The sequence below is a fragment of the Panthera leo genome, chromosome D1, assembly GCF_018350215.1.
Source record: "Panthera leo isolate Ple1 chromosome D1, P.leo_Ple1_pat1.1, whole genome shotgun sequence".
In the NCBI taxonomy this organism is placed as follows: Eukaryota; Metazoa; Chordata; class Mammalia; order Carnivora; family Felidae; genus Panthera; species Panthera leo.
In genome coordinates, this window is record NC_056688.1 from 72,554,796 (window position 1) to 72,567,252 (window position 12,457).

The 12,457-nt window shown below is 35.4% G+C and overlaps 1 protein-coding gene across 14 annotated transcripts in view; it reads right to left on the reverse strand.

Annotated features, from left to right (window-relative positions):
- SOX6 (SRY-box transcription factor 6) overlaps positions 1-12,457 on the reverse strand; it is a 377,057-nt gene that overhangs the window by 361,946 nt on the left and 2,654 nt on the right. The window lies entirely within an intron of this gene.

A 12,457-nucleotide genomic window follows, 5' to 3' on the forward strand; every position in this document is an offset into this window, starting at 1 on the left:
AAAAGAAGTCTATGTGGGAAAATATAATCAGGAGAATTCACAATACATGTTGAAAGTCCTAAGCAAATTTGGTCCTGACTTTAGTTTATACCTTGTAAACTACACCTATGAGTGCTAGTCCTAACATTGTTTAGTGTCAATCTGATCCTTTTCTAAAGATCTTCCAAATGTGTCAACTACTTTAACTTAACTTTTAAGTGACATATTGATTGAGTGGCTGATAGATTAGTCTTAGGACAATTTTATAACATTTGAATAGAGTATATGAAATACCTATGCCTCTATTTTATATTAGAAAGTACATACAAAATTCAAAACATTTACTGTGAAAATTGTAAAATGCCTACTATACATCATATTTTTTTTTAAACTGCAGAAACAAGAGTGTCTGGGTGGCTCAATCAGTTAAGCATCTGACTCTTGATTTTGGCTCAGGTCATGATCTCAGGTTCATGAGATCAAGCCCTATGTTGGCCTGCTAGGGATTCTCTCTTTCTCTCTCTCTCTGCCCCTCTCCTGCTTGCTTCTCTCTCTCTCTCTCTCTCTCTCTCTCTCTCTGTCTCTCTCTCTCTCTGTTTCTCTCAATAAATAAATAAATAAATAAATAAATAAACTTAAAAAAACTGCAAAACAATTACTGTACATTCATCTATGTACCCACAAGTAAACATTGACTGCATTCTGCACAAGGTCTCCATTCTATGCTTTATCAACATGATTTTCTTAGCAAAATGTTTAGAAACAAAACCATCAAAAGTTTATAACTTAAGAGACAATTGAGAATTTTTTCTAAAACTTTAAGTTGTTTTTGGTTTATAGCATCTTTAGCTCTAAAACTGCTGTGTAACGAAGGAATAAAATCTCCACCTTAATTGCTCTTTAACATTAATTGATTTCATACCATTTTTTAAAAAATGCACAAATCAGTTAACATAGGAAACCACATGAGCATTTTTCAAATTAGCAAATCATTAACTTGCTAGTACTGTTTCTACAGACAAATAAATACTGATTAAAGGGTCTAGAAATCTGAGATTAACAGTTAAATTTACAAATCTGTCACATGCTTTCATGAATATTGCAGTGAAGGAAATATCAAGTGCAAAGAAAAATAATTAAGTTAATTCCAATTTAAACAGTAGTTTTTATGTAGCAGCCCATGTTTCACATAGGATTTAACAGCTAATGCTAAATTTCTCACAATTAATGAGGGGGTTCAGATTTAGTATCCTACAGTGAAAAAAATTAATATAAGATCAGCTAATCTAATTATGCACAGTTCTAAATAAAAGTATTACAGGCTTTTGAAGTGCTTTGAAACATATTAAAATGCTGATACCTACTTATAATAATCATTCTACAAATAATAAAATTTCATCCATTAGACTTGATACTAGAAAATAACATGGGGAAAAGGAAGTGCAGAAGAACGTCTATATTCTCTTTGAGGGGAAAGAAATCAAATGCCCTAAAGAGTACTATATCAAAGAATCAGATAAGTATATTCTTGACTTATTTCTATCAGTACTCACAGATAGAAAAATGTATATGCATGTGTAGAAAATGTTACCAAAGGATGTTTCTTATTGTACAAGAATCACTGTAAAATCCTACAGTAACACCAGGCAAATTATAACTGGTCTGCAAGTTTATCCAGAGTTTACCATGAACAACAAGAGTGTTTTCATAGTCCAGATAATGATAGTGCCAATAATGTAATCATTCACATGGAAAACAAAAGAATGAATTTACTGCTGCTTTTAAAAACAGTTACATACAATTGGAAGTCATAAGGCAAAACTCAGAGTGACTTTAGCTCCCCAACAAACATCCTCTTATTATAAAGTGACTTGGCTCCTTCCAATAGCAATATCTGTGATTGTTGCTTTAGTATAAATTAATCATGACACAAAACCCAAAATGAAAAGTCTCTTAAGAATAATTTCAAGTATAAACTGCACCAATGAACAATAGTGCACAATCCTAATTAAACACAACCGTGCAGCTGTAAAAATAGACTAAATCTGTCCAAAGCTGAGTTGAGTTTAAAGGCTGGTTTGTTAGAGTGTTTTCTTAAGGAAGGCTGGGCCCTCAGTCTTAATCAGCCAATAAATTATTTCCTGCAATTACATTAAATAGAAAATTATCTTCAAATGGGGAGTGTTAATTGAAAATCAAAATTCAGAGGGAAGTTTAGAAATTACACGCTGAATACAATTAGTGAGGAAAGGCTTCACCTCTACTTCATCAACAGTCTTCTGGTGATTCCTCCAGTGACCATTCAGGAAAGCTACCTATTTATAACATCACACAATTTGTCTTTTATTTTGCACCTCCAAATACAAATGTCTATCAAGGTTGCAAATAAAAGGTAGGCTGCCAAAATAAAGCAATATTAAATTTGACTGCTCATCCTCAGTTCACACCATCATTAGGGGACAAGGAGAGGGGGAAGGTAGGACAATAATGATTATTGTTAACAACCAAGGAGGGCATACTCAACTTTGAAACCCTTCCCTTTAGCAAAGGAATTAACATTTGTGTTCCAAGAAGAATACTTTACCATATCATATTTTATTTAAGTGCTTGAGTTTACTGTAGCTCTCAGCATGTTGTTCGCAGAGAAAACAGTGATTTTTTTGTGGTATTGTCCCCCTGCAGGCCATTTCCTTTTGATAAAATTGGTGGGCTTCTTTCATTGTTGTTCTTGTTGTAGTTTGGTAGTTTTGTTGTATTTTTAAAAGGAAAATGTGTACAAATTCTTTTTAAAACACAGTTTATTAAACAAGTCTTAAATTTACTGATTATTAGATTCAATTTACCGATTCCTTTTTGCACAATTACTTTATTAAAGAATGCTTCAACTTTCTGATTAAATCCTCATTCATTTCTTTACTTTGGCTTTCCCTTTTAAAACACTTTACTAGACCAACTGAACTATTCTGGAAGCTGTGAAGATACTTGACTTTTGGCAATGCCTTTACCATAACCATTGCACCATGGTTACTCTCCTTTAGAAACTCATAAGTCAAATATACACTTGTTTTAATGTTTTAAAGTGTCACGTGGGATGTTTACTTTTATTTTTAATGCTCACATAGTAATTTTTCATTACCAAAACTTTCACCCCCAGCATATTAGAACAGCATCTTACTTTAGCTGCTGTCATATAAAACTAATAAGCAAAAGAATCAAAATCCTTGTGAGATGGTCAATTTATATATGACTTTACTTTGTTTTATTTTTGCACTATTATAACTTAAAAATCATTCAAATGAATTGTTTTTTTAATTTGTATTAAAAAAAATCTCCCTAGTTATACCCCCTGAAAACAGGGGTTTATAATGGAAGTGCTGACACAACCCTAACTAAAGCAGCGCAAATGTTGCCGCTATAATACACAAAATCAAGTTCTATTATTCTAAACTATCCTCGCTCATGGGATTTTTCTTTACTGTGCTCCCAGCCAAACTGCTGAAGCATGAAAAATTTAAATGCAATCAAATGCGCCCAATTCTACTTTACTAGAACAAGTGTCTACAGTGGTACAATCTTAAAAGGAGATGCAACAGATTTGTTTGGTGTTTTTTTTAACTGTTTATTTATAATACAGTGCATTGGAGATAAAATAAAAGAGGAAATTACACTCACATGGTACTAGTGTATTGACTACACAGAGTACATTATAATCAGAGAGAAAAACTACATTGTCAACTTATCACATTGGTTAAACAAGATGGTTTTCTGGGGCATAGCTATTATCAAGTAAAACCTCCAAAGAGAATTACATATCTTTGGGACACATGAAACTAAATTCCCATCATGTGTTCCCCGAGTTTGAAATGTCTCTGCCCAGAAGATCAAGTGAATTCCCAGGATGCCAGGACATTGTGAAGAACTTCAGGGCTTAGGACTTTTGGGAATGAGATTGTTGGAAATAAGTCTCTAGCAATTGATAATGTTTTCTAGGAAGTCAGTAGGAGTATCTCTAGAAAGATGATAATTATTTTGCTCCAAAACCCCAGTATGAAAGCTGAATGTCTAGGCCATTACAAACTTAATCAGACAGTACATTTACTTTGTGTTCTTTGACAAGAAATTAAGATTCTCTGGTCCAAGACTTTATAAAATGGTAAGGATGTGCATATGTATACATTAATCCCTCTGTCTCAGAAAATTAAATGTTCTAGAATTTTAAACCAGCCCAATCTGATGTTGTTAATTTTAAAGAAACAGTTATTTGTATATGTTTAAAGGTTAGGATTATTTTAAAACAACTTTCTCATAAGGCATCGCCGCTTGAAATTACTTTTTTTAACTACTGCTTGGGAAGAATCCATTTCAAAACTATCCTTTCGGATTTAGATAAGTTTCAAAAAGAGCCACTAAATTTATCGGAACAATATTTTTAACCTGATTTTTAAAATTTATTTCTTTATTTCTAAGATAATTATCAAATGGCATTCACTTTTTAAGTGTATCACATTTATTCAAAAGAAGCTCTGTTTTTAACATAGAGCAACATTTAATAGTTGGTTTACTTAAAGAAAAAATTAAAAATTCAGGACAATATTCACATTTACTTTTGCAACTCAGCCCCAGGCTACCAAGGTAGACTTATTTCAGTCAAATAATTCACTGTTAATTTAATGCTGCAATTGATCTGATACTGAGAAATAAACAACTAATTTTCCAAAAATATAACACAGTGCCTCTCATTTTAAGAAGCATGAGTAACAGATATGCTCAGCTGCCAAAATGCACAATACTCAGGAACCCTACAGAGGATGCCAGTCCACCCAGCCTAGGGCAAAAAAAAATGATTTTAAAACTTTTTTCCTGTACCTCTAATTCCCCCCCTTTAAGGATTGAGGGGTGGGGAAGGATCCCAATTCCAGACATTAAAATGAAGACATCCCTTTCAAAGCTTTTCCTGTTTCATTTGAGTAAAGCCTGAGGGTGGTTGTTGATTCTTTGTATTGTTTTCTCCAGCACTACCTCCACTCCCCAACTCCACCCCCAAACTGCCCCAGGCTTCTGCCAGGTTTTTTTTGTCTCTCTTTCATCTGGGGCTTTTGGAAATGAGTTAATAAGTAACTGAGAAAACTCAGAGAAAAAGAAGGTAACTGCCTGCAGAGCTGTGTTGGAGGGTTGTAAACCTATCTTTTAATGTTTGTAGTGGCTCTTTCAGAACATAACATGGTAACATATACAGACAATATCTGTTAGAAGAAAACTCACTGATTTGTGTTATCTGTCAGATCAACAGAGATGAGGCAAACGAAATATGCTTGAGGCCCTTGAAGTATGTCTAAGAAGGGACCTCAATTAATGGATTCTGACTTAGCTAAGCCTTCTAATTTTTCACACCAAAGCACAAAATTGTCTCCAAAGGCCTTCTGAGGTTCTTACAAAACAAGGACTACCTGGAACAGATTCTTCTCAAGTCATCAAAGTTTGTGTTTCTAGAGTTTATATTTAGCTGACAATATTGCTGTCACTTTATATAGCTTAAGACTGTTCTTTGGACTAGAGCTCATATGTCTTGGAATGCTTTGACTCATGAATTGTTTCTCCTGATAATGTTACATCACGTAACCACCTCTGTCTAATTGGTTAGTATCTGCTGGAAGAGGCAGGCAACCAGCCTAAAGACGAGCCTGCTTGCCTGACTGCCTATGGAAAACCAGTAATCATTACATGTGTCTCTGAGTATCCAGTTTCTTCAAGAGATCAAAACAACTTGACTTCATGTAACCTCTGTCTGTACTTTTGTTTATAGTAATATTGAATTTTTCTCACAGTTTATGTACCAGAAACTTGTTGGGATCTTTGCTTTGGAAAGCCAGGCCCAGAATTTATAAATACAATCAGCCACTTAACAATACGAACAAAACCAAACAATGGCTACTATAAATACACACTAAGTTAGAGGATTTTAATCAAGCACAATGACTTTATAGCTCAACTAAAAGACCTCTATGTGGCTTGAATGAAAGCTGTCTAAAATAATAGCAGAATGAGTTTATTTATATATGCTTACTTTGAATCTCCTCTTCACATGAAATGAGAACCATAGTTTTTAAAATGAATGCCAAACATGTCTTTGTCAGCTTGAAACCAATCCTCTAGTCTGGAAGCCCAATTACAAGTGGATAATATCTTATCCACTTATTAACAAAAATCATAAACCAGAACAATAACTTCTCAGAGAGAAAGGGTAGGAGGCTGTCCCTGTATACTTTTCCATCCTTACTTCTATTTTCACTTTTTTAATATTGCCAGAAAAAAGAGAAAAATGAAAATTGATGCTATATAGATCGTTTCAAAAAATGAAGGCTCACACATGATGACAGTGAACAAAATTACATAAAGAAGTTCATCTTTGAGGTTCTCCTTCAGCTAAATAAAGCAGCAATCCAGCAATTCGTCTCTTTCATGTAAATGAAATAAGGCATAAATTTCAGGTTCCTATCAAATAAGAAGAGGAGGAGGAATGGGGAGGGGAGAAGGAGGGAAAGGTGGAGAGGGGTGAGGGAAGGGAAGGGAAGGGGAGGGAAGGGAAGGAAAGGGAAGAGAAACAACCGTGGCTTTGCAGTTCATTTTCAGTTTGTCTGCTTAATGAAAACCTCATTGTACAACCCTGAAAACCATTTCCAGCAGGCAAAGTATTTCTGATTCAGCGGAGGTTACACAAGCATCAAAGCAGTTAAATATAGGTGCCAAGCTGCATTGCCAGGAGCTCTTAGTACTGTGAGTTAGTGTTACCTGACAGCTTAGTGAATATAAAATTACTTGTTTCTCCAATTGAAGACAATCAAATTGTCACCTTCCATTGTAATAATGCACAACTAGTGATCAGCAAAGTGCAAACATAATTACCATGAAGAAAACAAAAAATCAAATCTAAATCTCTCTACAGAGTAAACACATCTATCTGGCTTCCCCCAAAAAGGAGTGCATTTTAATACTGACAGCTATGATGCAATCTTTCTTATTTAACAATAAGATTTATTAGTCTCACATTAAATTAAAATAAAAAACAACATGAAAGACCAGTTCACAAAAAGCGAATACAAATACCAATGAGAGCACTACAACTTTCCAGACAGAATACAAGGCCTACAAATTATATTGCTGCCATTTGGGCCAATAATGTTAAGTGTATGTCAGCAGCACGTCCATTATAAAAACCATGCTTTAAGAGATTTCTTTCCAGACTAGAAACCTTTCTGAAAGTTGAAAAAGACAGGTAGGATTGAACCTCAAAAGCTTTTGTCTGCATTTCTCCTTTAAAAAAAAAAGTTATGCTTCATTTTTGTCTTCTGAAGTGGCGTGTCTTTTCAAGATTGAAAATTCACCTAACAAAACTGATTTAGTAATCTCTATCCAAGTTTAGAAAAATAACCAAGCATAGGGTACAGGTTCACAATTATTACTGAAACACTCAGCATCTGAAATTCTTGTCCAAATTTGGTGGCCAGATTGGTCCATTATGAAAGTAATTTCAGTATAACCCACAACTGGGTTAGTATTAAAGCACTGAAAATTTGACCTGTTTCTCCCATATCCTGAAGATTCCTAAGATATAAATACAGATGTTGCTGCAAACGAACTGCTGTTTAAAAGCTCTTTTGGGGAGGCGCCTGGGTGGCTCAGTTGGTTGAGCATCTGACTTTGGCTCAAGTCATGATCTTGCGGTTTGTGGGTTTGAGCCCCACATTGGGCTCTGTGCTGAGGGCTTGGAGCCTGTTTTGGGTTCTGTGTCTCCCTCTCTCTCTGCCCCTCCCCTTCTCATGCTCTGTCTCTCTCTCTCCCTCTGTCTCTCTTTCAAAAATAAGTAAACATTAAAAAAAATTTTTTAAACGCTCTTTTTGTAAAGTGATTTTATATCTAACTCAAAAGTTAAAACATTCAGATTTACATCATTCCTTCCACTATGGAAAAAACTAGCCCATTCTGAAAACACTCCACACATAGGGGCTTTCTTCTTTCATTGATAATGCCCTCCTTTTTTTTTTTTTTTTATGTTTATTTACCCTTGAGAGAGAGAGAGAGAGAGAGAGCAGGGAGGGGGAGAGAGAGAGGGAGACACAGAATCAGTAGCAGGCTCCTGGCTCTGAGCTGTCAGCACAGAGCCCAAAGCGGGGCTTGAACCCATGAATCATGAAATCATGACCTGAGCCGAAGTCAGATGTTTAACCAACTGAGCCACCGAGGCACCCCATAATGCCCTCCTTTTTTATCAGAGATATATAACACGCCCACCAGCCATTGCCTTATATTCCATTTTTACTTGATACTTGTGTTCTAAATATCATTTTTAATCCTCCAACACATATACAAAAATGGGTCAGTTGAGGGAGAGGGAGAAGCACAGCACTAGAGTGCAAGTGGTATGAATCAGAATCCATCACAACGTTAGATTCCCTGAGCTTGAATCTTCACATATAAACTTAGACATTTCATCCTTTATAAATCTGAAATGACCAGCCCATCTTACACTGCGTTCTTATTCCACCACTACCCCTTTTTAGAATGGAAGCATGGTTTGGGGCGCCTGGGTGTCTCAGTCAGTTGAGCGTCTGACTTTGGCTCAGGTCATGATCTCACAGCTCGTGAGTTTGAGCCCTGTGTCAGGCTCTGTGCTGACAGCTCAGAGCCTGGAGCCTGCTTCGGATTCTGTGTCTCCATCTCTATCTCTGTCCCTCCTGTGCTCTCTCTCTCTCTCTCAAAAATAAATAAAACATAAAAAAAATTTTTTAATAAATAAATAAATAAACATTAAAAAAATTTAGAATGGAAGCCTGGAGAAAAGGGTGAGATAAAGGCACTGGATTGACTGTGTAGCTAAATCAGAAGCGGAATGAGGATAGGAGAAAAAAAGGAAAGCGAAAGTCCAATCTCCAGTTGCAAGTTTTATTGTGATTTCAGATAAATTTCACATCATTAAAAGAAGTCTGAGTTTGAGAAATAAGACTGTTTTGGAAAAGATCTTTTTCCTTGACCTTGCCAACTTTCAAGTCACATAATAAAGCTTCCCCCGCCCCACCCTGGCCCAAGAAACCCTACTTATAAGCTTAACAAAATAAAAACCTCCAGGCACAGAGGGGATGCCATCAATGTTTTTTGAACTTCAGTGATGAGAACTTAATACATTCCTAAAATATGCTCCTGCAGAATATTCCTTGCAATATAGTAATAATAAAAAAAGGATCAACAAGAGGAAGAAAAAAAAAAAAAACCTGTTGTCATAGAATGTCTTCTAGTCCCAAGGAGATAAATGCTTGCAAAGATATTATCATAAGCTTACAGAAAGAAACTAGAAAATATTAAAGGAAGAAAAATAAAAAATATTAAAAGATTTTGTTTTATTTAAAAAAAAAAAAAGCCTATTCTGTATATTCCACGAGACTAGGGATCATGTCTGTCTTGTTCTTTACTGGATTGTCAATGCCCCACACAGTGCACACACATTGTAGACAATCAGCATTGTCTACATATCATCTAAAATTGGAAAGAAAGAGAAAGGGAAAATCAGAGAGGGAGAGATGAGCAAACAGCTTATTTTTCAAACTTAAGGTGAATACATAATCACAGAAAATACCACTCATATGTTAATGCTGCCAACTTAAACATTATTCTTTCTCTATGCTCTTTTTGTCAAACATCCCATTCCCTAATATTTAAATCATATAATTTTTATATTTATATACCCAACACTGAGCTCTCTCTCATCATCCTGAAATACAACAGTCCTCAAATGACTGCTAGACATTTATACCAAGATGTACTCTGCTATGTCATATTCAACAAACTTAAAATTAGTTTCATCATTATTTTCCTCAACACTCTCCCTCATTCACTCACACCCAGAAAAGCATCATTCTCGGAATCATCCAATTCAAAACATGACACTGCATCTGTCTCCTCTTTTATTCTTGTTCCTCAGTGCCAGCCTGTCATTAAATGCCACCAAGTATTCCTTAATAAAATTTCTTCTGCTCACACCTTCTTACCATGCTCATAATCACCTGAGTATTGGGCTTTATTACACCTCATACCTAGACTCTTGCAGCAGGCTCTAAACTGGTTTCCCTAATTTCATCCCCCTGCCCCTCTAAATCAATCTTACTGCCACTCCCTTTATCAAGCCACTCTTTTGATCAAGAAACATCAGTGGCTTTCCCCTGATGACAGAAAAAAAATGTCTAACCTCTTGACTCTGGCATTCAAGGCCCTCCATCCAGAACCAACCAATTTTTCTAAATTTATCTTCTATTATTCTACACTGTAACCTTCTATTCTGACTATACTGATACACTTAGACTTCACTTATTGCTGCCTCCTTATCTTTGCTCTGCCTGCCTCCCCCTACTTCCCTCACCCACCTTTCTTATTACTAGGAAACCACAGGAGACTATTCCCAGGAACTATGATCCACATTTCTAATCACTTCTAATAAGTGCTCTGAAAATTCATTTTTTATGTCACTCATTCAACACTTAATGCATACTATCTTACATAATGTTTTTAAAGAGTGTAATATCATTGTATTTCTTAAGACTAATCCCAACCAGATTACAAACTTTTCAAGGGCAAGGACAAAATCCTAGCTTCTCTGCATTCCCACAAGTACCTAGTATAATATTTCGCATAAAGAAAACACTCAATAAATATTATTTTCCCAATTACTTAAGTATTATTAAATGAATTGGCAGAAATAAATTTAGAGGATTATACTTAACCAGAGGATTTAAAGCAAAGCCTCTAGGTTTCTGTACCTAACTTGATTTTACAGGGCTATCGCCTCTTCTCCCATCCTTGGCCAAAAAAATTCATTTCATACCTTAAAAGTACTACATATTCTATGCCAACCCCCCCCCCCACCAAATCATCAATCTATGTTGATAGAAACATTAGGAAGATGGATAGATAGACAGATGGATGGATGGATGGATGGATGATGTTAGAGAGATAGCTGAAAAGATACATGAATAGTATTTACTATATGCTTGAAAGTATAAGTCACTGTACTGAGAGCATTGCTACATGTATTACTTCATTTAGTTCTCAGAACAGTTCTAGCATTTAGATAATGTCACTGATCCTGTTTTACGGATAAGGAAACAAAATCAACAAAAAAAAATTTTTTTTTAATTAAAATTTGCCTAGGGGCGCATGGGTGGCTCAGTCAGTTAAGCATCTGACTCCTGGTTTAGGCTCGGGTCATGATATCGTGGTTCCTGAGTTTGAGCCCCACATTGGGCTCTGTGCTAACAGTGCAGGGCCTGCTTGTGATTCTCTCTTTCTCTCTCTCTCTCTCTCTCTCTGTCTCTTTCTGCCCCTCCCTCACTCACGCTGTCTCTGTCTCTCTCAAAATAAATAAATAACCTTTTCTAAAAAATTAAAATTTGCCTAAAGTCACACCTCATAAATACAAAAGGCAAAATTTGAACTCAAGTGATCTAACTCCAGGACAGATGCTGTTAGAATTAAAGGTAACTGACAGTAAATCTAAATTAAATAATTAACTATTTTCAATTATCTGAATTTTTCTTTACTAACTTATATACTTCCCATAGAATTTTATCTTTAACATTCCAGAATATTCCAGTTAGATATTCCAGATACTCATTTTATCCAAGCTTAGTCAAAGGACTTGCTATCTTTTTCCTTCCCTTCTACCTCTAGGGTTGAAGGTGTCTAATTACTGGTTAACAACTATTAAGAAGAAAAGAAAAGAACAACGAAAAGAAAAGAAAAAGAAAGAGAAAAAAGGAGAGCAGCCAACCCTCTAACCAAGCCATTTGACTCTCATTCTGAACAGTTTGACAACAAAATTGGTTGTGGAAGTAGTTAAAGACACTGGCACACAAAGCTGAGAGGTTCACTGTAGTTTTATATGATAAATTTCCTAACAAATATTTGTTTGTTGCTACTATCCATCTTTTCCCTAGCTTGCTTTTCTTGGTTAGTCTAGATGGTCAACATTTAATTATATTCTTATACAGACAATTGTGAGATAAAATAAAGGTGTCACTGCCCATTCATTTCAAGATCCAGAGAAATGTGAGATCCAATTTCAACCTTCCAGCTCTTACCAAAAAGGCCACACCAGAAGCATCAGATACAACTGCAGCTGTCTCATCACAAAAGGTGTTGAGGACAGTCTTGAGAAAAAAATGAAATGAGGTACTTGAGCAGTATATATTTAACACATGGTCCATCTAGAGCTCATTTCAGGGAATACCAAGTAACTTAGATATCCTCTTAAAATCTGACTACCATATAACATTATATATACCCTGACTTCTGGGGGAAAGAAATAGAAAAAACTCATACACAAGGACCTACATTTTTATAAGTTGTAATTGAATGTGAAAGCTGAGGCAGGGTTTTCACCACTAACCCAAATGTCCACATTTTTTGTATACACCAAACAGTCTAGTTGCAT